We start from the raw sequence: 26157 nt of genomic DNA, 5'->3' as shown, positions 1-26157 counted from the left end.
AGTTTTTAGCATCAAAACTAATATGTTTGCACGATTTTTCTTTAATTTATGTACTATTGAAAGTTCAAATTTTTGGATACAATCAAAAAGTTCAAAACTCAAGGTATATCCAGCTCTTTTAACGATAAGTAAAACCGTTGAAAACATGGGCGAAGTTGAGGTAAGTTTTCAAAAAAAAAAAAAAAAGAAATTCCCAGTACATTTTGAAAGGAATTTAAAAAATTCTTTGATTCTGGAGGAAAATAAAGTTCTACAAACTAAAACTAGCCACTTCAAATAATTCAAAGAAAATAAAAAAAAAATTAAACAAGGACATTGCTGCATGATTTATTTGAACCATGAACACCGAAACTTCTGATGATCTTCTATAAGGAAATTGCTGGAAATCGTAGCAACCGTTGCAATTTTTCAAGGATTCCATCTAGGTGTTATATAAAGTGATTTGCCAATCGTTGTCCCCTTATCCATTGTTGCACGGAATGACTTAGATTGTCAATATCTTAGTTGTTTTTGAACTTTTTCCCAAAAATAATACTGCAGTTTTAATTTTTCTTGTTCGTTTCGCGCGATTTTTTGTGCTAATTATTAAAAAAAAACCCTAAGATTCCTTCTACGGGAAATAAGGTGTTACGTTAGAACAAAACATTTTTCAAATCGGTTGTCTTTACGAAACGTTTGTTGGACAATTTTAACACCATGATTTTGTCCCAATTGTTGTACATACATAAGTCCGTTGCAAGATCTGTATGGACATTTCAAATTTAGTAATTTGTGTACCTCCAAAAACAATAGAAACCTTGGAAGCAATTAATTGAGTCCTGAATAAGCGCATAGTGTTTTGATTTTAACGGGAAATCAAAATTTTCATTCAAAAATCGCCAGAGATGTACCAAAAGTTTCAAAAACTTTTTTTATTTTTGAAATAATTTTTGGTTCTTTTATATATTTCATGTGAACAAAAAACATACTTTACCTACATGTACCCCAGAAATGATATTCGATGCCATACAAAAAAATTGAAAAAAAAATTATTTTAGTGTTTTTTATTGCTAATTTAAAAGCTGTTTAACCGTAGGGTGGAAAAAAATGGCACTTAACTGCTTGGCATAGCCAATGAGTTTGTTGATTTGTATGACCTTCGCAAAAACATGTCATGAAATTATTGAAGGCTCCAGCAAGCAAAGCTTGCAATTTTACCATACTTTTCAATGGATTCCGATTTTTCATTTTAAAATGGTTATAACTTTTTTCTTCTTCTCAATTTTTTTGCTTCTTCTCATGTTGGCAAAAAAATGAAGCTTAACAATAGGTCAGGAAAGCTTATTCGAATAGGAATTGGAAAGCTTATTCGAATTTCCTGGATGATTTCAAATGCAAAAATTTCTTCATCCATACAAATTTCCAAACAAAATTTAACACGTTTATTGATTGCATGCAACTGAAAAAACCTCGAATTTTCTTTTAATATGACACGTTTTTTTAGCTAAATATGGATATTTACTAAAGCTAAAGTGGATATTTACGTTTAACTATTAATTTTAGTAGTTTCTGTGCTCATACTAACTGTTTTCCACTCAGAACCTTTATTCAAAGACACTTCATTTTCCATAAATATATTTTTTTTCTATCTTCATCGGGCAACTTACAATGTATGAAAAGTGTCGAAGTCACCTAAACTGCTTTGGCTTTGCAGGACTACTTTTCTATCAGATTTATTTTGAAATCCTTTATCCCGATCATTTACTCAACATTTGATGCAAAGAATCTAAAAATTGTTCTAAAAAACTCTATTTCTAAAATTTCGAGACGACAAAGCTTAAAGAACTGTATTTCATGTCAACAGCGCACCCCTTGCTCTTGATAATAACATTGTCAAAATATTGTACAGTAGGAAAACTTCGACATTAAATTCCAAACAACTCGAAGACGAAAGTTGAAAGACCCAAAATATAACTCATCATGTGCAATTTCTCAGAAATTCAATACTGCCGCTAGACCGGAGACATTTGAGTGAAGGTTTATTTGGCTTATATTATTCAGAAAAAAATTAGTCATAGCTTCGTGTAACTTAATTTTATCAAAGCGTTTTTCAGCCAGAAAATTGTTGGGAAGGATTCCTATGTGAAATGAATATTTCTTGAGGATTGATGAAATCCTACAGAGGTTACATTCGTTACAAATAATTCCACTTTTATGAGAAGAATTCAAAATAAATAAGTTTTTGAAAAGATAAATCAATAAATCACACAAACAATCTGAAACTTTGGTTGTGGTTGAGTCCATTTAGCTTTGAATTGATATTCATTATGTAAAAATCGATCGACTTCCAAGTGAGTCCTAAAGCAACTATTTTATAAAATCACATCTTCTTCATAGGGGTAAAGGGGGCAAAACAGATCGCGTCCTTTCATCCTTTGACTTGTAAATAAGCACTTTAAAAAAAGTTTTTAATACCTTTCAGTTTATTCTATGTAATTTCAATGACACAAAATTTTATGTTGGTAGGACCCCCCACAAAAGGGGCCGTCCAAATTGGATTTGATTTAAATTAGAAGTTCTTATAATAAGCTTCCGTAACAAATATCAGCCTCTTTGACCACATGGTGGTTGGGCCTTAAGAAGGTTTTTAAAATGTGCAACCATTGGAAAAATCGGACAACATTAGGCACGACATAAAATTAGCCTTTGCATCTATTGGGCACAAACAAGCTGTTTTAAATTTTATGTCACTTTTTTCGAACACTTGAAGTTTTGGATCTTGTTGTTGCTGTATGAGTGCAATCGATAAAAACTTGAGTGAATTCTGTTAAAATGACTGAAATACAGCATAAAAACCAAAATCATGTGCTTAGCTGTACAACGATTGGCAAATCACCCTGTATAGGAGCTGAAACAATATGTCAAATTCCCGTTTCAGCCATTTTGGTTTTGCTACTGCGGACTTCGTAGAGTTTGTTTACCAACAAAGCTCACAGTGCAAACAAATTTACCGATGTTTACAAACAAACTCACTGAGTAGGCGAGAAGAGCGCAGTGGGGTCTTCTCGCCTACTTACTGTAAAAGTTAGAGAACCTTGTGTTCTAATAACCTTGGGTTCCATCACCCAGCGGAACTTGCAGACACATGTTTTTAAAAGAAAAGTGATGTTTTATTCGACAATCTCACGGATATCCACCACTAACCTGTTGCTTCGGATTTTGGTTGAGGCCAAGCATCAGGGCTCAAACGTAAAACTTAGTGCACGGTTCTTAAAATTCATCTTAATTTCCCATCAAACAAAATAATGCCAAATAATTTTCTCTTTTTACACTCGACGGCCCATTTCCGCGTAGTTTTTTTTCTCAAAAATTACTTATCCAACATAATAATGTTAAGAAAAAGACACTTCAAACTTTCTTACACATGTTGACTACTCTTTCATTGGGACCGGAGAGAGCTCAAAAGCTTATAATCTTGTAACCATGTAAAATGAATACGACTCGACGGAAGAAAGCTACTTTTTCAAGTATTTTACGAAAACTATTGAAAGTTTTCTGTTTTACAGCACATTATAAAGAAGCCAGTAAATTTGTATACTTTTTTGTAAGTTTTGTTTGAGATTGCGAGGGAGGTTCGCTAAAAAAAAATAAGATTTTGTGATGGATTCGATCAATTTCAGTGGAGGCAGACCAAATATTACTAAAGTTTATTGATAAATTTCACGACGGACACCCTTAACTTCATCCTACTGGTTGAAAACTCTATAAGATAGGCCAGAGTCTGCCTACAAAGAATCTGGGGCAACCGTTGCTAGTGCCTTACATAGAAGGTTGAGGTTTTTAAAATTTTGCTGTGCTTGTTTCCGGATTATTCTTCTATTGAATATCCACAAAATTATTTCCACTTTTTACCAGATATTCCAAAATATACCAAATGACTCTTTTTCAGAGAAAATGCGCATACATTCACGGAAAATACGAAGTTTTAGTTGAATTTTGCCTTTGCTGCATATAAAAACCGTTGATGTGTGCCCAACAGACCTCTTGTATGTGTGGGTAGCAAAAGCCCTATTGAAACACATTTGATTGGGAATTGGTAAATCGAATCTATTCGCGATCGGAGGCCCGTTCTTCAATTCCACTCACAGTCTACACCTTCCACACAACAACAGATAAAAATGATTCTTTCCACTTTCCACTGTTTCACATGTTTTTCTGAGAGTAATACAACAAGTCTATTACCAAAATACAATTTTCACTTTATATTATTCAATTTGAACAAATTGAATTTTGCAGCTCCGTTCAACCGACGCCTACTCTTCCAATTTCTGGAGGATGGGTGGGACCCGTTGAAACTTTTAGTGTTTAACTTCTTCAGTCGCTAAGAGGATTTTTTGCTAACAATGTGATATCTGATCATATTTTCTGGAGCTTTTCGTTTAGTGAGTTCTTCGGCTTTGAATAAATAAATGATACTGTTTTTACTTTAAAACCATATTTAACTTTTTTTACAAGTTTCCAAAACTATAGTTTTAAACAAATCAGTCGAGAAACAAAGAAGGTATGACAACTTTAAACGAGGATTGCCAAATTGACTCTCTAGAATCTCACGAGTTCATCTAGGACCAGAAGATTTTTTTCTAGGTTGCGCCTGGAAAAAATAACAAGCCGTCGAAATTCCAATAGAAAAGGACTACGGTTAGTTAACAAAATCCCCATTTTTACAAAATTACCTTCTAAACACTTTTTTTAAGTTCCATCAATAACCGATTAAAAACTTCAAATCATACCAAACAATAATGTCCGTTCGCACAATTTTCTCCAATTCAAATAAACCTTCCACCTTCACCTTTATCAAGATGACCTGGCGATATCGGCGGAACTGGAACAGGGACACATCATTTTCCAGCTAACCAGGCAAGGCCCTGGCGTAGAGACTCGAACAGCTCAAGCAAATCCACGTGTGAGACGAAGTGTCGTGAAGTGGAAGAAGAAGGACGACGGGCAGGAATAATGTTTTAAATTGGAAGCCATTTTTGCCGGCCCATGTGTATCAGCCAGCAGCAGAAGCAGCGAGGGCTTAACTTCGGCGGCAGGGATCGGGTTTGCAAATCTGCATTGTTGTGTGCGCGGTTGTTTTGTGTTTGTTGGGTGGCTGGACAGGCCACGGTCGGCGGCCGTTCTCCCCCGTTTGCTCCATGCACCTCCCCTTCTTCGGTTGGTCCAATAACCAACCATCTCGATGGCCACCCCCCTGGGTGTCATCGCGTCTCCGCCGAGTGAGAGCGAGATTAAGGATCAGCCGCATCTTGTGAATATGAGATGAATGCGGTCACACCGAGGAGCGTTGTTGTGCTGCATCCCATAAGTTAGTCAATCTCGAGGATCAAGAAGAGAACCGAAAGAGGAGGGGATTCTTTGTGCGGTTTTCCACAAACTGCCCCAAGGCTCCCAACCAGGTGCCCCTGGACCAATCGAACCAATGCCGTGTTGTGTGGGTTCGGACGAGGTGTGCTTCGTTTAGTGAGGATATGCATCTCTCCAGAAGACCGAACTGGTCGTCGTCGGTCGGATGCAGATGATGACGACTGCGTCATGCCGCCACCGACCGCTCCTTTCAGTCGGCGCGGTTTCCAGAGAAATATGAAGGAATTGCGCGAAACCAGGTAGATATCAGCACAAGGAACTCGCGCGGAATAACAAAACAGACCAAACCGAGTCGGTTGGTGAAGTGAGGTTATGGGGAGGACTACTCCTGCCTGGACCGGACCAAGCGAACCGGTATTTGTGTAATAATGGGCGGGAAATACAAGGCTGTTGAAGATGCTGGAATTCTGTTGTGCCGTACTTGCATTTGGTTTGCGATCAACTAAATTATCGAACCTGTACCGACTGGTTTTCGGCATAGGGTGGGTCCAGTGAGAGGTTTCACTATGCGTGTGCAATTATGTATATCGATAATTGGAGCGTTTTGGAACCTTATACGAATTAAAATTCAATCGATAGCTTTTGTACGTACTTGAAAATATCATTAAACTCGTAATGCTTTTAAAGCGTGTTTCATTATGTAGGGGAAAAAGGGTTGAATGAGAACCATGCGCTTAATGCGCTTATACAAAACAGCTATGATATGCGAGTTGAATCAATGCTTCCTGCTCAGACACAAAAGATGTCTTTTTTAAGCATGACTGTTGTTTTACCATCTTGGCGGACAGCTATTGAAAACTTATCCGGTACAGCTGTTCAATGTTTACTCTTGGGCTTGAACTCGCGGACATCGGCTCAGGGGCAACTGACTGCCAACTGAGCTATATCACAAACCCATGACAGGATATTGAAAAAGAATATATCGTTGAAAAATGCATTTTAAAATCGTGTGTCAAAAGCTGAAAATTAGTCACCGTTTGGGGTATTGTTGCAATACCATAAGACATACCCTTACTAATTTGTTTTAGCTGTTTAGCGATACAAAGTAAGTGCGCGAACAGCTAACTTTCAGTTCAAATCTTTATTTTCAAAACTCAAATAATTGCTGGAAACTAGTAATTGGAATCCAAAATTCAGGAATTAATCGTACTAAAATGGCTTTCTGAATTTTGGTTTCGATAAAGCTTGTTTCATTGAGAATTGGAACAAACTTTTGGTCATATTGTGGCGCTCCTGGTGGAAGTTCTTGGCGCCCAAGTGTTGGGAATTTTGTCCGCTTCATCTATGTATTTCGCACATTCCGCAAATCGACTGTACTTTGGAAACAATCAACATGATAAATATTTCACATGATATCAGAAAACATTGACGACGATTCGGAAGCCTTAAGCCAATCGTCGGAGTGAAACAGTTAAGAGGAATTCTTATTTGTCGGACCTAGGTTTGGCCAGAAAATCCGATGCTGCCCATAGTAACGTGAGGAGAATTTGATCCCGAGAAGGAATCAAGTCGAATCGAGCTAACAAAAAGCCAAATCGGACCATAAAACAGAAAAGTTTAGCCAAAATCCGTGCTCGGAAGCTAAACGACCAGGTGCTGCCCAAATTCGACGATTGTCTTCTGATGGACGATGAAACCTATGTCAAGGCTGACTTCAGGCAAATTCTAGCTCGGGGCTTGGAGGAATGTTCCTGCCAAACATAAATTTGTTTTTGTCGACAATTTTGCACAAAAATTTATGATTAGGCAGAGCATTTGCAGCTGTAGCAAAAAAAAAAAACGAAAGTTATACAATTAGAAATAAGACAATGACGTCGGAACTATACCAAAAAGAGTGTCCCCAAAAACGAATTTTGCCGTTCATTCGATTCCACGACCATCCAGTAATGCTTTGGCTAGATATGGCAAGCTGTCATTACAGCAAAGTCGTTCAAGAATGGTATGCAAACTTTAACCCACCCAACCGCCCCCAGTTCAGCCCTATTGAGAAATATGTACTGTGCAATCATGAAGAGGAGACTCAAGGTAAAGGGGAAGATTGTCAAAGACATCAATCAGATAAAGACCTGTGGGCCTAATGAGCCGTGCTACAGGACCGTGACGATAAATTTTGTCCGTTTTTGTTATTAAAAGTACGAAGAAAAGGCTACAGCTACGCTAGGCAATTGTAATTGTTCTAATTCAATCTTAAGCAAGCTTTAAGGTGTCATTTGGGTTTTGAATTGAACTTTACTGTTTTACTTTTACAACACTCTCCACACTTAACTTTAACCTCAGTCTCTCAATCAAGATTTCACAACACAAAATAATGCATTAAGAATATGCGGTACAAACTTACATGCAGAGATTTTTAGAATAAACTTGCCGATTAGCCCGGTTTTATCCGGATTTGCCCGGATATTTAATAAAAAAAATTAGGAAAAGTCCGGTCCGGCCTGGTTACCTGGATTTCATTGAAAAAACCCGGATTTTTCCCTGATATATACCTTATTTGCCAAATTTAAAAAAAATAAATGTGTTATATATTTTTTTTTATTAATGCGTCCAAAACGAAATTTTTTGAACAAGTTTTTCAAAAATACTCATGATAGGTTTTATGGGAGCCTATAATATACTATATCAGCTGAAAAGTTTTGACAAGAAAAAACATTTTTTTCCTCGATATTTGTTGAGTGATTTCCTGGTTTTGACCAAATTTGCCTGGATATTGCCCGAATTTTTTAATCACAATTTCGAAATTAAATGCCCGGATTTGGGCCAGGTTTTTAGATAAAATAGCCCGGATTTGTTCGGCCCGGATACGTGATCTGGCAACCTTACGTTAGAAGCTAAAAAGAGGAGAATTGAAACATCGAAACTCCTGATGCTTCAAATTTTCAACTTGAATTAAAATTTTGAGAAAGTTATTTGCCAAAATACCGTGGTTGAGTTAAAGGGAATCTTTCGATTGCTTTGATTCAGTAGAATTATTCAACCTAGTACGCCCACAACACATATTAGAGCCAAAATATTTTTTTTAGAGCTAAGCACATCAAATGATTTCAAATTCGTATCTTCAACCGATGCTCATACTTATTTTAAAACCATTGTAAATCAGTCATTTTGACATGCTTTTTCTCGAATGTAGCTTTTGATCACTGAACTTGAGCTCTGATATCCACCGTTTTAAATTGCTCAATAACATATCACTGTAAAATTATTATTTTTTAACATAACCCTCGTTTACAACCTTCCCTTTAACTGGGTTCAATACTCATTTCAAGTGTTACTTCTGAAGATCAGTGCGGTACCATAATTCACATATAGTCAAGTCAATATAATCTTTGTGAGGAAGTCTGAAACAGCAAAACAAACTCTTTAGGTGCAAAGAAATCATACTACCCATAAATGTGTTTCAGGAGGGAATTGCTGAATCAAAGCTTTGATTCAGTTGAATCATTCAACCAAGTAGGCTCACAACACAATAGAGTGAATTGAAATGGTATAGGAAATCCTAAATGGCAGATAGGATTGGCTAATTTTAACATGAAACATTCTCACCAAAAACCAACGCCTGCCGGTAGTGACGTCACACACTTTTTCATTTTTTTCCAGTAGTCTTCAGCCATTATACATTTTTCAAATTTGTCATTTCGATTAATCACAGCAAGCCACAACATGCCTTGTCCATTACATGGTTTCTGATGGCACAAAAATTCACGTTCCTCAACATTAATTATTGAAAAAAATGCATAGGCGATGGCAGCTAAAAGTTATTTTTCTCTCCTAAAGAAAAACCCGTAAGATCTGTCAAAAGTTGGGTGAAATTTTAGCTGCATCCCACTTGCACTAGTGGAAAATCTCATCAAATTCAGCACCGCTTCCATCGCCTATTGAAATGCATTCCAAATGCATGCGACATTCCAGAGTTGATAGAATTTTTTTAAAACTTGTATCTAAATTGTTTATAATTAATAACGTTTATTAGTTTAGGTGAAAATTTCAGTATGATCTTATAAAAGCTGAGAAAAACTCTGCTCTTAGTAATGCATTTCGCGAAAAGTTTTAAAGAAATAAGGGATTGAAAGAAGATCTGAAGAAATTATTGAGTTTTATTTGTTGTTTTTTCCGGGATTTTCATCCTCGCGGACGATTCATCCTTTACATTATAGTTATTAGAAGTAAAATTTTAACTTAACAAAACTTCAATGGATTGGTGGTTTGTGTAAAACCTCCCCGTTTTTACGGTAATAGTAGCACTAAAACGATGATCAACATGGAAAAGTAAAATAAAGGAACGGGCTCACCAAGGATGCCAAACAAAATTCTTGTCTTAGAAGTAGAGGAGTTCGCAGTCCGCCAGAAAAGCTGGTTTATTCAAAAGGGGGCAGGGGGAGCTTTCCAAAAGCTCCGTTTCCGTTGTTTCATTGGAAAAATCACAAAAGATCAGCCAATTTCAAGACTTGAAAATTTGCTTCTATTTTTTATGGCAGAAAAAAACTCTTAACTTAGCCACAGCCTACTAAGTCCATGATTTTTAGAGCCACTATAATTTCATAAGGTCTGCCAAAGAGAATGACGGGAGCCTATCGAGCAAACTTTCTAAATATTAGAATATTGTGAAGTGTGAAGTATTGTGATTCCCGGTACATCCATACTTTTCATCACCATCGAAAATTTTATTATTATCAGGTTCAAAGATGTACCAAGACGAATTCATAACATAAGTATTGATTCACAGAGCTTTTTTGACTTTTTAGTAAAATTAACTAAAGTTATTTAGCATAATTTTCACTATTTTTTCACCTACACGAAGCGAAAATATTATTTTAGGACAAAGTAATTTTCCTTTGTTTGGCGACTCTTTGATTCTGGGACTAATAAAAATTCCTTTGTTTCTAATCTGTTTTCCTTAACTGCAAAGAATTTTTCACCTTTGAAATGAAAACAAATTTTTAGATTCAAAGAATAAATCCGTTGTTTCAACTTTTTTTTTTTATGATTCAAACTCATAATACATTACAATAAAAAGGAGTTTGTTTCAATACAGTTTTTTTTTGAATCAAAATAAATTTTTTTTTGGTTTAAACACCAATTTTTCTCTAAGATTGTAGATCATATTATATTTTCAAAAGCGATTTCAAGTTGAAGTGACAAAAATAGAAGGTAGTTTACGAATTATTTTTCAGTTATTTTTGAGTTATGAAGAGCTTAAACATTATCAAATAATGCTCGACTGGCGCGTGAATGACAGTTCGATTGAATCCCGTCATTCTCTTCACCAGACTACATTAAATTATGGTGTCCATATATGAATCCGTTGATAACAAAATTTTCGTCAACGGCAATAACTTTATGCTTTTTTTTTGTTTAAATTGTGTGAGAAATAAGATTTTTTTTTCAATTTGTTTAAAGGTTTTAGAATTCCTAATTGAACTTTGATGCATTAAAATTGTTTAAATTTTTCTACAATACCTGAATTAATGCTTATACTTATGCTTATGATACATACAAATCCATATCTTGTCAACATCCCGGTGAGATTGGAGATATTACACACTTCACGTTATTTGATAATGTATCTAAGCTTACAGAAAACAGATTCACGAGTGATTCCTAGATTTAAAAATTAAAGAAACGAAAAATTCTACCAGAAGTGTGTTATTACGTACGATCCACTCTAACAAATAATTGTCCTGCTCCATATGCGACAACCATGTAGCAAAAGTAGCCCCACCAGGAAGGAACTTCGCGATCGCTCACTGCTGATGTGCAAATGATGGTGTGAAAAGTGGCGATTTTTGCAAGATTCCTGTTATGGATTCCCTTGAAAGAGCCGGCCGCTCCGGGTACGTGTACCTTACTGGGGAGAACCTTTCATCCTCAAGTTTCTGCCTTCACCACCAATCCACCCGATAATGCTAAACAATTCAACTCGGTGTAGAGTCAAGCGCGCTTCAATATTGGTTGGTACCCACCTATAGGCAGAGAGTTCTTTATGATCTCCAGAAGGAAACTTAGCTTCATCATATCTAAAGAAACCAACCACACCACACTTCTTGCAGAATATAATGGCGCGGGGCAAGCGATTAAATGAAGGTCTGCTCAGCTGAACTCAAATTAACAAACAACGGACCCCTCCGCTTGGCCTGGTGTCGTATGTTGTTGTTTAAACAGTGATATTGAAAATCCTTAGCGGTGAAAGAATCGCGTCGTTTTTTCTCGTTGCTCTTTTTAGCCTTTTTTTCAAGGTATTGAACATAATAATGGAATTGATTATTCCATGCTTGACTTCGTGTTGCTGGAAGCGAGGGAGCCATGCGCGATAAGCAGCTATAAGTGAAATTTTTACACCCGGGAGATTTCTATGAATCATTATTGATATTTGAATGTAGCAACATTGTTTCTTCTATCAATTTTTCAAATAAGGACTGTTCCAGAAATTATAAGCACTTTTTCATAATAATTTTTAAAAATTGTTTTTTTTTTAATTTTTTTGGCATTCTGTATCATTTGACTCTCAAGGCTCTCGTCGACAGTATTGATGTGGCATCGTGGTAGCGCTCTTGACTCTCGTGCTAATGATCTCATGTTTGAATCTATTGTGGCCCAGGAAGGGTTTTATAGTTCAATTTCATATACGGTTAATCGTCCATGATAATGCACCTAGAACTTATGCAAAATATTGAAACAGACAGTTTCCGGGCTCTTGGTTTGACAGACGCGGCTTCATTTGAGTTCCTTTTAGGTTTTTTCTGCTTCCGGTACGTCTTGAGCCCAAGTCGCTTTTTAGCACGCATCACGTTGGACGTAGAGGTCCCGACTTTTCTTGCCACATCCCGAACGGAAGCCGATGGTTTCTGTTTGTAGGCATTCCTGACTTAGGACTTAGCAGGGCAGATTTTCGACCACTCCTCGGTTCATCTTCAAATGTACAAAGTTCACCATATTTTAAATACCCGGCCTATTTTCTCAATGAGATTCCACTTACAGTACACCACTTGTGCACAATACGTTTTCTATTTTCCGGAGTAAGACCACGCATTTTGACATGTAATCACAAATTAATTTTTTTTTTTATGTTATCAGGTACAGAAATGTGTAAACAAAAGGACGCAGCCAAAAAATTAAAAATGGCCGTTAACATTAGTGTTGTCCCAACAAACATTTCTGGCTGAACAACTGCTTTAGTTCTAATTTTAAATCAGCTATCTTGTTGAAAGAAGGCAACCAAAATTCAGGGCAAAGCTACTTAAACCTCAGCCCTTAAACATCGAGATTTGGAGAAATTAATCAGCGTTGCTGACATGAAACGTCAATTGACGGATCATCGAAAAAAAAAAAAAACAAAAAGAATGATGAGCGATGTCTGTCCGATGTTTATCAGTTACTTTTCCCCTCTCGTTTTGTTTTTTCTTCATTTAACCTTGTCTCGAACTTCCAACCTACGACTTCTTGGTCCCATGCCGCAGAACGCCGAACCAACCATGAACTCTGCTGAGCATTAGAAAAGAGTCGTACTTAAACAACCGAAATATCTCCCAATCAAGGTCAATTTCATATGAAGAGATTGAAAATAAAATGCTTCTACAACATTAAAGTTCATTTTTCGGATCATTTTAATTAGCAAAATGGGAGTTTCGGGTAATAATGAAAAAAAAAATTCAATCTATTCGCTATCGAAATTTTTTTATCTGTTTGCTTTCGTGCATTGATTGATGAACAAATGATCAACAGATAGTTTGTTATGGCTGAAAAGGCGCTTTTAAAGTTACCCTTGTACAGCTGACGTCTGTCAAATTTGAATGGTGTCAAAAATGGATGGCTGAAGGCTGAACAAGTTATTCTTCAGCCAATTTTCCCATATTTTCTAGTGGCTGAAATAAAACTTCCTTATGAACTGAAACAGCGCTGAAGTATTAGCCAAGAAGCTGAAACAGCAATCATCACCTTAACACAGCATAAGTTCAAAGAATTGTGGTTTTAAATCAGCAAAAATGTTTGTTGGGGTATTTAAGATCATAGTAACCTTTTAATATGTTGACAACATGAAAATAGGTATTCTTGTTTCAACTATTAGCAAGTGCAGACGTCATGAAGCTACTCTTGGAAAGTTAGAACCTAATCCTGTTTTCCCGATACTGCATTGGCGACGAGGATAAGTTGAGTTGGATAAGAGAAAAAAGGGTTTAGGTAAGTTTTCTTAAGATTCAGTTTTTTGGAAGTTAGAAGAAAATTTTAAACGAACCAGTCGCTTAAATGCGAATCGAAAGTTTGGTTTCGTTCTGCAAAGGTTGTAGTAGAAATGGATCAGGCGCTTAAATGCGCAATGAGAAGGCTGATTCCATTCTGCCAAAAAGCTGATAAAAAACTATTCTTGAGAAGATAGAAAGACTGATTCCATTCTGCCTATATGGCAGCTAAAGAATTATAGTTATGAACGATAGTCACTTAAATGCGCAGATGAAAGTCGGGTGTCATTTAATATTTGGCAATGAAGTCCGCTCAATGAGAAAGATAGAAGTTTCAAATGGTTGTCAGTTGAAATTTCCACACAAACAACAAGAGAACTTGGATGGAAAAACGATAATATTTGTGATTGACAAAAAAAAAGTGTGATTATGAACTTCGCTACGAAATCAGCTACCTAATTTGTTTCGTCGACTTTTAAAAAGTATTCGAGAGTTAAAGAATCATATTTTGTGGAAATCATTTGAAATAAATCCATGCGATGAGTGAAAAAAAAGTGTAAATCCAAATGACGGAACACCGAATCCGTGAACTATTTTTCTGTTGGAAATATGTGATGCTTTAAAAATAGAAGAAAAAACTTTTTAAGTTTGTGAGGTCTTTTAATGGTTCGTTGAAATTTTTAAACCGTTTTCTAGCCAAAACCTTTTATTTTGTTCGAATTGATGGCACAATCCGCTATCACTTAATTTGAAGGTCTTATGGAGCTGAATAACAACGATAGCTGATGTCGTTTTAGTAGGGACATTTAAAGATTATGAAATTTTCATACAGGGTCCGGCAATTGAAGTTCTACATTGGAACTAACAAATAATTTGATCAAAACAAAAACTTTTTCTTTCAAATTTAATACGATTTACATCAAAACAGATCATATTTTCAAAATCCATAGGCGCCTTTCGATTTTTTTGTCCTTGAGCTTAACCATTCGCTGCAGAAGCTCAAGGCACATATTCTAAAAAGACCGCTGGTGATTTTTGTGGTATTTTATCCCAGGACTCAACTAGATGGCGCTTCAGAACTTCCAACCCGTCATGTTTTGTGGAGTAGACTTCGGGCTTTGTATACGCTAGACAGCCAAGTCCATAGGATTCAGGTTCGGCGAACTCCCCGACCACTCCGTACTCGAAATAAACCCTCAAAAAAAATCCCACACAAAAATTGGGACCTCTTTCCTTGGTAAGCCAATGTGAAGTTCTGCTGCAAAACCACCAACCAAAACCAAAATTGGAACGTGTCCACAGTTCGAGGACATGCCGTAGAACTATTTTCGATACGTAAATTGATTGATTTACACCTCTTCAGTGTGTTCGGTTGATCTTCACCGGGAAAGTACGGGCGATTCCAACCCAGACCTTTAATAAGACAGAATTCTGTCGTCTTGTGGCCTTTAATATGTTTGCATAGGTTTGTGATCTTTCTGGCAATCAAAATCTGTAGTTCTGTTTTTTCACGAACCGCTGAACGGCGATGAATTCATCGGCAGAAAACACGATATTCTCCAAATTTTTCATGCGCGGTCCGCGTAATCTGCGCCTTCGCTCTTGCTTCTGTTCAAACGAGAGGTCTTGAAATCTTAGGATTTTGTAAGGCTGGGCCTAAAGATCATCTTCCAAGATCCAACGGCGATTTTGATCTCGTGTATTAAAATCTATCGCCAATTTAGTGTTACTACGCCAAGAAATTCTCTCAGGGTGCATCTTGATGATCTTCACCATGGTAGGTGTCGCCCCTGTAGCTTGACGATCCCCACCATACTATACTTGGGTACTTCTGGTCTCCAGGTATCTTCCAAGTACGAGCCAAAATAAAAAAAAAATACATACACTCATTGGACTACTCACGAAATATGTCTTTCTACCGTTTCACAGCCTGGAACTAGGAAATCAAAGCACTACGTTAGGGTTCGAGGACTATTTTTACAAAAAAAAAAACACTCAATTGAAACACTGATTACTAAATTAACAAAAATATGCCCTGACATCTTTGACATAATGTTAACAAGGTGACAAGGTGTCATCTAACTCGGTTTTGTATACTTCGTAATAATTACTCATAAAGTTTTGTAGCAGTTCAATTGCTGGACACTGTAGACGGATAGAAGGTTAGATGAAATGAAAGATGGTGAAAGTGAGCGGGTAGAATTTAGACCGAAAATGAGCGGGCGATAAGGCCGATAAATTAAAGTAACAAAACATAAAATTCATAAAAATTACTTTGGCCAAAATGAAATAAAAAACACGACATCATAGCATCGGTGGTAGATCACTATCAGACTATCGACCGTACTGTTTCGCATCCAAACCCCGGATGTAATAAACGCGGTGATAACAAACTGAGAAGACTATACATCGATAGATGCGTTTCTGAGTTAAAGGGAGCTTATCTGAGCGATCACATATCATCTTTTTGTTTGTTCGCCCTGCAAGTTTTCGTCTTGTGGGGCGAACCACGCATGGCCTACTAATGTGTAGTGGTACTATGCAACTCTATCTGTATCTACCACTTCATAGTAGTTGACCCGTGAGGAACAAAAATTTGATATGTGATGATAATGCTTCTAAATAAATCCTACCCGCTCATTTTAACCAACTTTCATTGCATCTAACCTTCTATCCATTTATAAAAAATTTCATAATCTTTAGATGTCCCTACTAAAAAGGACATCACTTTTCACCGATAAGGCCGATAAATTAAAGTAACAAAACATAAATTATGGTGATTAATCCTTCATAAAAGTCTAAATCAATTATTCAATTTGGCGATTTGTGAGTGGATAGCTCATAATTTGAATCAAACGACTCTAATCAGTTTAAGTTGAAATTATCAACATAATCCCACTTTAATCAACATTTATTATCATGAATACCACTAGATTAATTTATACAATCTGTGATATTTATGATACACCAACCTAATGTCCAAGAGCGAAACTTTCTAAATTATAAAGTCGACACAACACTCGTCACTTTAAAATGTCACCCGTGTACCTATTTACTGTGAAGGGGCACACCAAATCGAAATCTGACCCTGCTGAGTACCGTTTAATTAACAACCAGACAACTACCCATTTCATTCAAAAGGCGACCACGATCACTCGAATCAGTTTGCCAACAGTTGAACCCACACCAAATCCACGTTAAATAGTATCAGCACCCTGCCTCGTTCGTCGAGAGGAGGGGCGTTAATTATCCTAATTCCAGCAGTTAATGAACTACATCCGCTGCCTGAAGCACTATGTACTGTATGTAGAAACATCATAACACGCCGTCGCCGTGCGGAGAGTAACGAATTTTACAACAAACGCACCATAACAATGGTCAGGGCAAACGATTTCACACATTACTGTGAACGAATCTTGTGCCTGTGGTCTCATTTTCGGTGGGACCGATATGATTATAATGATGAGAGATGGGGACCCCGGTCTCGGTCACCGAAAACCGGCAAACATGTACCGACTACTTAATATTGTGTGTATCCAGCAACAATAATAATTCAGTCCAAATTTCGAGAGTGCCATCATCCGCATTTGAATATTTGTATGTGTAGAAAATACCGACGTTCAAACCAAGGCAAGTTGACCGATCTCGTTAAATCATAAAAATAATTAACTCAAATAGAGCTATAGAGAGAGAGCGCGTGTTGTTGCTCCACATATCCCTGGTCACACATCATTTTATATCATTGGTAATGATTTCGAAAACTGACACTTTGTTACTGTGCTTGTCTTGTCTACTTGCAGTGATTTCGTGCTTCTTGTTGGATCATCTCCAGTCTCAAGCAGCCAAAAACCGTAGTTCAATATTTGGAAACACGTGTTAATTGGCCGTTAGAAACGCGCCATCTAGAGAACCGAAGCTAAACATCCACAAAATTAGTGAACACCGTGACTTCAACCGGGATGGTTTAACGGGATTCGATTTCTCGGGAAGGAGAAACCCTTGAAGGAAAGAAGGAAGAAAACTAAACTGGTGTCGATAAGCGCGCAGCAAACCTGGTGACGACCTGAGTCAACAACAACAACATCGATGAAATCCCAGGTAAGACATTGGAAAATTAACCCCTCCGAAAACCACCCGTTGCACATCGCTTAGGTTAGGTTAGGTTGCTTGCTTGCTCCTTTTTTAGCTTATCTTCGTTTCCGATCGCCAAGAAACCTAAACAATGTATCTACCGGGGAGAAGAAAAAAACGAGTAAGGAAACAAAAATATCACCACACAACAACACACCGGTTGGTTGTTCTTACACTTAGTAGGACCTAAGCTTCGTGTAGCGATGAGCACATGGAAAATCCAAAAGGAAAAAAAAGTAAACAAAACCTCACGCTATCACCTCGTAAAAAAGGTTCGAAATGGTTTGTTGCAACACCATCATCATCGGTCGGTTTCGGTTTTCTCTTTCCCAACTTCCACCGTGTCGTCGTTGCCATGGGACTCGTAGGATGATGGGAACCTGGACTGGACACGGTAGGTCACTCATAGCTTCTTGTTAGATCTATCTGAGACCATCAACGCTCGGCACCAGACCCCCGTGCTCATCATACTGTCCCATACAAAAGGTAGATAGAAAAAACCGGCAGCAACGATACCAATAAGTTACGGTTGTTTCTCCGCGTCAATATGGTTACATTAAGGTATCGGAGTGGGTAGCATACTGATTGTAGTTTCAAAAATCTCATAAAACTGCAGATACTTCAAAATGCCGAAAGTAATTCTCAATAATCCGATTAAAAATATAAATAATCCATCGATCAAATTTTTCTTTTGTAATACTGATAATTTTAACTTGGATATCTAAACAGTGATTTTTATCAGTAATTTCAACCGAACAACAGGGAATTTTAGCGGACTGCCACTAATTTTTACTGAGAATCGAAAATTTTAACTGACCTTATTGTAATACTTACCAAACAAACTGAAGCCCCCTTCATATTCGAAATTAATCTAGTTTATCTGAACGTCTGTAAATATAATATTTGCATTTGTGGAAAATATTGATAGTTTTAGTTTATTTAGAATTCATTTGTTAGCCCATTATTTTACTATTTAAATTTCAATATACTTCAAAGAAACGTCTTGAAATGAAAGCTACAACTTGAGCATCGAATTGCAATACAAATAAGAGAATTTCAAAAAATTTTTTTTTGTTCTCAATATACAATAAATTTCCTTTTATATTAATTCTGAACATTATTAAAGAGCGAACTATTTTCCATGGCATCTAGGTATCTAAATTGTCTTGAGTCTCAACGTAACTTGAAGGTTTGTAGGTTGATGGATCCACTCTTTAGAAAAAAAAAAGAAGGGATTCTCAATTCAATAAATAAACGATTCAAATTTTTAAAAAATCGCTCCTATTTGAAGCGGAAGGAGTATTCAAATATAGGCAATTTTTCACATAATCAAAATTGTGCCAAACTGAGACATTGTTTTTTTTTTTAATTATTTATATGTTACATTTATTGAATACTAGCTGACCCGGTTTGCTTTGCTACACCTTTCAAAATCAAATGATATTTTCAAAATTTATTCAAATTTTTATTGTTTTACTAGCTGATCCTATACGAACTTCGTTTCGCTTTCAATTTCATGTCAAAATCAATGTAATGAACAGTTTAAATGAATGTCAATTTACACGCATTTTTAAGATGCATTTCCGAATGCACTTTTAAGCAATAATTGCCAAAATGTTGAACACGTTATATGTACGATCACTTTTTCTATCGTTTGCTACTAAATTTGAAATCAGGAATCATTTGACTGTGCCAAAACACCCCCGTTCATGAATTTTCGTTTCGATGCGATACAAACTCACGTAATTATTGCCAAGAAAATTTGAAAGTTAATAAGACCCCCTTTTTTGTCGTTTGATACAAATATTGAAATCAGAAATCAATTGACCGTCCCAACCCCAAAAAACCGTGTATAAATTTCGACTCAATCGTTGCAGATCAGTGGCCTCTTTTCCGAACTTTGATCTCTGTAATTGATTGCACTTCCTTCAAAACTCCCGTGTGCAAATTTTCAAACCAATCCATTGCATAATAACGTCAATAATGCAAAAAAAAAAAAACAGTGAATAGTTCATATGGACGCCCCCTTTGACCGACCCCTTACCCAAAATTGGATAATTGGATTAAATTGTTCGTCCTTAATTAATTCTATGTGTAAATTTTCATCTTAATCCGATGTATTAACGTCAATATCACAAAAATATTGAAAAGTTAATATGGATGACCTCTTTTGCCGGTCCTTTACACAAAATTTTATTCCTGAAATCGTTTGCACTTCATTCAAAATTCTCGTGCACCAAATTTCATCTGAATCCGATGTATAATAACGTCCGTATCACAAAAATAGCGAACAGTGAATATGGACGACCCCTTCTGCTGGCCCCTTACACAAAAATCGATTGCCCGTCCCTAAAACCATTCGAGCGCAAATTTTTATCTCAATCCGATGTACACTAACGTCAATGTCACAAAAATATTTAAAAGTTAATATGGATGACCCCTTTTGCCGACCCCTGGCCCAAAATTCAATACATGAAATCGATTTCCCATCTTTCAAAACCTCCATGTGCAAATTTTCATCACGATCCGACGAAAAATAATGTGAAAAACGCCGAAACAATATTTGTCTTGTATGGACGACCCCCTACAGAAGGGGTCAACCGAATTTCTGAAAACATTTTTCATCATTCCTGGTCCTAATGAGAATTCATGCCAAATTTCAGCTCTCTAGCTCTTAAGACGGCTGAGCCTATAAGGACAAACAAACAAACAAACCCGCAGAAATTGCTTTTTATATACATATGTATCTATATAGATTTTTATCTGGATTACTTTGTACATTTTGAGTCTCATTGATGTAATCAAATAGTTTTCGAACTGGCGTGATGATGATTTTGGGAATAAATTTTGGGAAAATTTTCGATGAATTTATTTTTGCTCTTCCAATTGAGGCCCCTAAGAACAAATGGAGTGTAAGTTCATAAAAGTTGATTGAGTTTTCCATATACTCTTCGGAAAATTGCAGTGTTTGAATCGATAAAAAAAAAATAAACGTAAATAAAATTTAAAGAATCTGAAATTTACAGCCGATAGAGTTAAGCAAGATTGTTTGGCGCTATAAACTCAAAATTGATTTTTTTTACTTATGACTTCAATCGCCTCGATTTGAATTGAAATGAACGTTTGAATGTGGGAGTTTGAAAATTTGTACGAGTAATTCATTTCAGGTATCAAATTTTGAGTGTGTGAGTGAGTGGTCAGCAAAAGAGGTCGTCCATATTAATTGTTCACTAATTTTGTAATAACGTCGTAATTATGCTTCAGATTGAAATTAAACTTTGTACATTCTAGTGCTCAGGGACGGGTAGTTGATTTCAGGAATCCAATTCTTTTAACGTGTGTAGGAAAAGGGGATCATCCATAATAAGTGTTCACTGTGATATTGTCGTGATTATGCATCTGATTTATATGAAAATTTAAACATGGGAGGTTTCAAAGGACGAATTATTGATTTAAGGTATTAAATTTTGGTTCACGAGTCACGACAAACATGGTCGTCCAGATTTATTGTCCACTGATTTTACGATATTCAAAAAAGCTTAAGGTAGTTTTTGAAAAATTAGTTTCAATCATCAAATTTTTAGTCATAGGACGATGAAAAATTTCGTAAAAAAATATTTTTTGGTTTGAGATTTGAGACGATCAATTGATACTAGATTTCAAATTTTAGTGTGAAAGTCTAAAAAAGGAGTCGTTTGTAGGGGGAAAGTTCATATAACGCCCCATGTGGCTAAGACGCGCCACTCGTGTTTTATAGAAACTGTAACATTTTAAGCCTGTGAAATACTACCAATTTCATTTTCGTAGGTGATGGAAAGAATTAAAGAAACATAAGCTATCCAAGAATGAAAGAACATAAGCCGTAAATGTCATGAATTTTCCGAAAAAGATACAACGGCTCACCGGCAGGACTTGAACCTGCAATCTGCCGATCGGCAGAGCTCGATTGCTCGTGTTCGCCGGTTTCATCATGTTCACCGTGGTGAAATTGGCCGACGCGCCGTTGTACTGAAGCGGAGATTGCAGGTTCATGTCCTGCCGGTGAGCCGTTGTATCTTTTTCGAAAAATTCATGATATTTACGGCTTATGTTCTTTCGTTCTTTGATAGCTTATGTTTTTTTAATTCTTTCCATCACCTACGAAAATGTGATTATTTTCAGGTACAAAGATGTACCAAAGCGATTTCATAACATCAGTATTGACTAGGAATTTGTTTTTAATGCTGTGATTTGCCATGGCAAGTATGACTTTTCCTTAAAAATGTCCCTGATTCGTGACAATTTCACAATTTAGTTTTCTCTTCATCTCGATGTATATTTCAAGACACTTTCACAGAGACAAGACACTTTAGCGAAGAAAAATGAATTAGAAAATACCCTAGTAACCATAAAAACTAAAACATAGCCCTCAAGCAACACTATACCCAAGTAACCATAAGCATTAAGCCAAAACCCTGAATCAGCATTCAATCAACATTTCTAATGCAAGTTAGCATGAAATCACCATTTCTAATGCAAGTTGGCATTAAATCAACATTCATAATGCTTTTTTGTTTTATATAAGCATTCCCAAGTAACCATAAGCATTAAGCCAAAACCCTTAATCAGCATTACATCAACATTTCTAATGCAAGTTAGCAGGAAATCAAAATTTCTAATGCAAGTTGGCATTATATCAACATTCATGATGCTTTTTAGTTTTATATAAGCATTATTAATGCATAGAAGCAATAAAGAAAATTAGCACTAATGATAGCACTATATGCACATGTAGAGCTACTATATAAAGTTAACAAGCATTAAGAGTGGTGTGACCCGAACAGTACTTGAGGTACGGGTTTTTTCACCCACCTTATCAGCATCAAGAGTGGTCGAAAGGGTAAAGGTGCAAGGAAAGATAAAGACTGCTGCGGGATCCTCGGTTCGAGACTCATCAAATGTAATCTATAATTCAATTATAATCACTTCTTATTTCATAGAAGAATTCATTAAGCAGGTTGATTGATGTTGTAGATAATAATTATTTTTTTAAAAATTTTTGTTCATTTTAATTATTTAAAGAATAATAATTAAATAAACAAAAGGTGTTCTAAGTATGCATTGTTAATGTTTTTTTACGGCTTTCGAAAAATGACGTTTTGATGGTGCTCTAATTCAGCATTTGTAATGCTTATTAAAGGCTATATAGTGATAGCATTTAATCAGCCCGCTATTTCGCCTTTTTAGCATTAAATCTGCATTATATACGCATATAGTGCAAAACAAGCATTATTACAGAGTTATATATGGCAATATAGTGTTGATTAAGGGCTATGTTTTAGTGCTTATGGTTACTTGGGTTATTAATGCATAGAAGCAATAAAGAAAATTAGCACTAATGATAGCACTATATGCACATATAGAGAAGCTCTAAAGTTAATAAGCATAAGGAGTGGTGTGACCCGAACAGTACTTGAAGTACGGATTTTTTCACCCACCTTATCAACATCAAGAGTGGTCGAAATGGTAAAGGCGCAAGGAGAGATAAAGGCTGCTGCGGAATCCTCGGTTCGAAACTCAGAAGAATTCATTAAGCAGGCATAATCCTCCTTCATTCAGCAGGTTGATTGATGTTGCAGATAATAATTATTTATTTATTTTTTGTTCATTTTAATTATTCAAAAAATAATAATTAAATAAACAAAAGGTGTTCTAAGTATGCATTGTTAATGCTTTTATACGGCTTGCGAAAAATGACGTTTTGATGGTGCTCTAATTCAGCATTTGTAATGCTTTTTAAAGGCTATGTTGTGATAGCATTTAATCAGCCCGCTATTTCGCCTTTTTAGCATTAAATCTGCATTATATACGCATATAGTGCAAAACAAGCATTAAAACAGAGTTATATATGGAAATATAGTGTTGATTAAGGGCTATGTTTTAGTGCTTATGGTTACTTGGGTATTCCAATATATAACTCTGAATTAATGCTTGTTTTGCACTATATGCTTATATAATGCAGAATTAATGTTAAAAAGGCTAAATAGCGGGCTGAATAAATGCTATCACAATATAGCTTTTAATATGCAGTACAAATGCTGAATTAGAGCACCATCGAAACGTAATTTTTCGCCAGCCGTATAAAAGCATTAACAATGCATACTTAGAACACCTTTTAGTTATTTAATTGATTGATCATGATTGATGTAAAACGGAAGTTCAAAACAGGAAATTATTCTTTGATTGATTAAAATGAACAAAACTTAAAAAATAAAATCATTAACTACAATATCAATCAACTTGCTGAATGAAGGATTATGCCTGCCTCATGAAGGGTTCTATGAAATGAGAAGTGATTATAATTGAATTATGAATTACCTTAGATGAGTCTCGAACCGAGGATCACCCAGCAACCTTTATCTTTCCTTGCGTCTTTTCCATTTCGACCACTCTTGATGCTGATAAGGTAGGTGAAAAAACCCGTACTTCAAAAACTGTTCGTTGTAAGTTTTAGTGCTACAGTCTATATGCTTGTTAACTTTATATAGTAGCTCTATATGTGCATATCGTGCTATCATTAGTGCTAATTTTTTTTATTGCTTCTATGCATTAATAATGCTTATAAAAAAACTAAAAAGCATTATGAATGTTGATATAATGCTAGCTTGCATTAGAAATGTTGATTTAATGCTGATTAAAGGTTAAACTTAATGCTTATGGTTACTTGGGTAGTTCTGTGGCTTTTGATAAGGTTTTAAAAATAAAGCTTTTGAGGCAATTAATTGATTTTAAAAAATGAAAAATTATTGGCATTTGTAGAAAACACAATTCTTAAACGAGTTCACTCGTTTTTTACTTGAAATGTAGATGGAATACATGGCAAATTGGCGATTCGCTTAGATGTTTCATAATAGAGCATGTTCCCCTATAAACCAATCATGCTTTTTGTGGCAGGTTTACAACTCTCTCACATATGTTATATTAGACAGAAAAGGGTTTATTTTGAACTAAAGTTGTAGTACTTTTAGGTTGTCTTTAAAAACTGTTTATTGTCTTATGAAATATTGTCGTGAAATACATCGGATTCTCTATTGAAACGCAAACTCATCTTTTTTTTATGAGAAAATTTAAGAGTTTGTAAAGCGGCCCACCACACTTTCTCACGCAAACTTTCACGTATTAATAGTTGAAAACGAAACGAAGTTCATACGGGATCAGCTAGTGGCTTGTAGAAATATGAAACTTATTACTCCGTTATACTTTTTCATTATCTAGAATCTGAATATGCTATGTTGTTCTTCTGTTGTGTATTGAAAAGCTCTTGAAATAATAGATTTCAAATCAACGACCGAATGAGTGGACAACGTAATTTTGACTTTCGTGAAAAAGCTTTAAAAGTTTTTTTTTTTTTTGTATTCGCACTGAAAATGTGTTTCTTGTACTAACTGTATTTAAATATTGAATGATGAGAATGTAAATGCAAAACAAGATAAAGCATCATTTGCAAAACATATCGTTGATAACACTTTTTTGGATCGATTTTGACTGCATATTTAAATAGAACAGAATAAACTCGGTGGCTAAAAATCTATCGCTAAGCAAAGTTGATTATATCACCCTAATTCCCTCAAAAATCTGTAGAATGATATGTATTTGTATTTTTTATGATAATTTTAACACTGGCTCAAATGTAATCAAGATCTAAAATGGTTTAATTTGCTGAATTCGTTACCAAATGAAAAGGTTCTTTGAATATCTTGAAATTATTTGGAATTAATAAAAATAAACGACAACCCATTAAAACTATCATTAATATTCGGGAGCTAAGAATAAAAGCCGTAATTTTTATGGGTTCGCTCCCACAGTTTGTTTCCGCGGCACGTCCATAGGTTTCCAACCATCGATAGATCCTTATGCTTTTTTCGTTATTGCTGCCCCTCAGAAATCTCCTTGACAGCAACCGGCTTCTATACCTATAACCTATAGGTTTCCTTTCCTGTGTTCGATTCCCTGATCCGGAGTTAAATTTATGACCTATCCCATCGGGGCCCACCAACACGTCACACCAACACACACAGCAGGAGCAGGAGGAGGAAGAGGCGAGGAAGCCTAGGCATAAAAATAAAAATTATCCCAAAAGCCATGATGATAGCCAACAACCGACCAAACGACCTAGGAGTTGTGAGTTTGTGAGGTGTGTGTTTATGGGCTGCAGCCCAACCAAACAGAAGCCCAGTCTGCCGGTTCCCGAAAGAAGAAAGGAACTAGGAGGAGAAGAAGAAACGTGCACCCAGAACGGCTGAAACGGACGGATATCTATATATTGTGCTAGAGCTAGCGTAGGTGCCTTGGAACAGTTGTTTGCTCGACAGGGCGCAAAAAAGACCAGTCACAGGTTTTTATCGAGGTTCTGCTGGCTGTGCCCGTTTTTACGGCTACTAATTGATTATTTGTTTCTTTTTGAGGGGTA

The 26157-nt window shown here is 36.0% G+C and overlaps 1 protein-coding gene across 2 annotated transcripts in view; it reads left to right on the top strand.

Annotated features, from left to right (window-relative positions):
* LOC129744506 (uncharacterized) overlaps positions 1-26157 on the top strand; it is a 91124-nt gene that overhangs the window by 13877 nt on the left and 51090 nt on the right. For both annotated transcript variants that reach the window (XM_055737068.1, XM_055737067.1), the window contains exon 2: positions 17378-17675. The gene's annotated coding sequence lies outside the window, so the exon portion shown is untranslated. The remainder of the gene's footprint in view (positions 1-17377; positions 17676-26157) is intronic.

The sequence above is a fragment of the Uranotaenia lowii genome, chromosome 2 (assembly GCF_029784155.1).
Source record: "Uranotaenia lowii strain MFRU-FL chromosome 2, ASM2978415v1, whole genome shotgun sequence".
In the NCBI taxonomy this organism is placed as follows: domain Eukaryota; kingdom Metazoa; phylum Arthropoda; class Insecta; order Diptera; family Culicidae; genus Uranotaenia; species Uranotaenia lowii.
The sequence above is the reverse complement of the archived record's forward strand: the minus strand, read 5'-3'. Positions and strand labels throughout refer to the sequence as shown.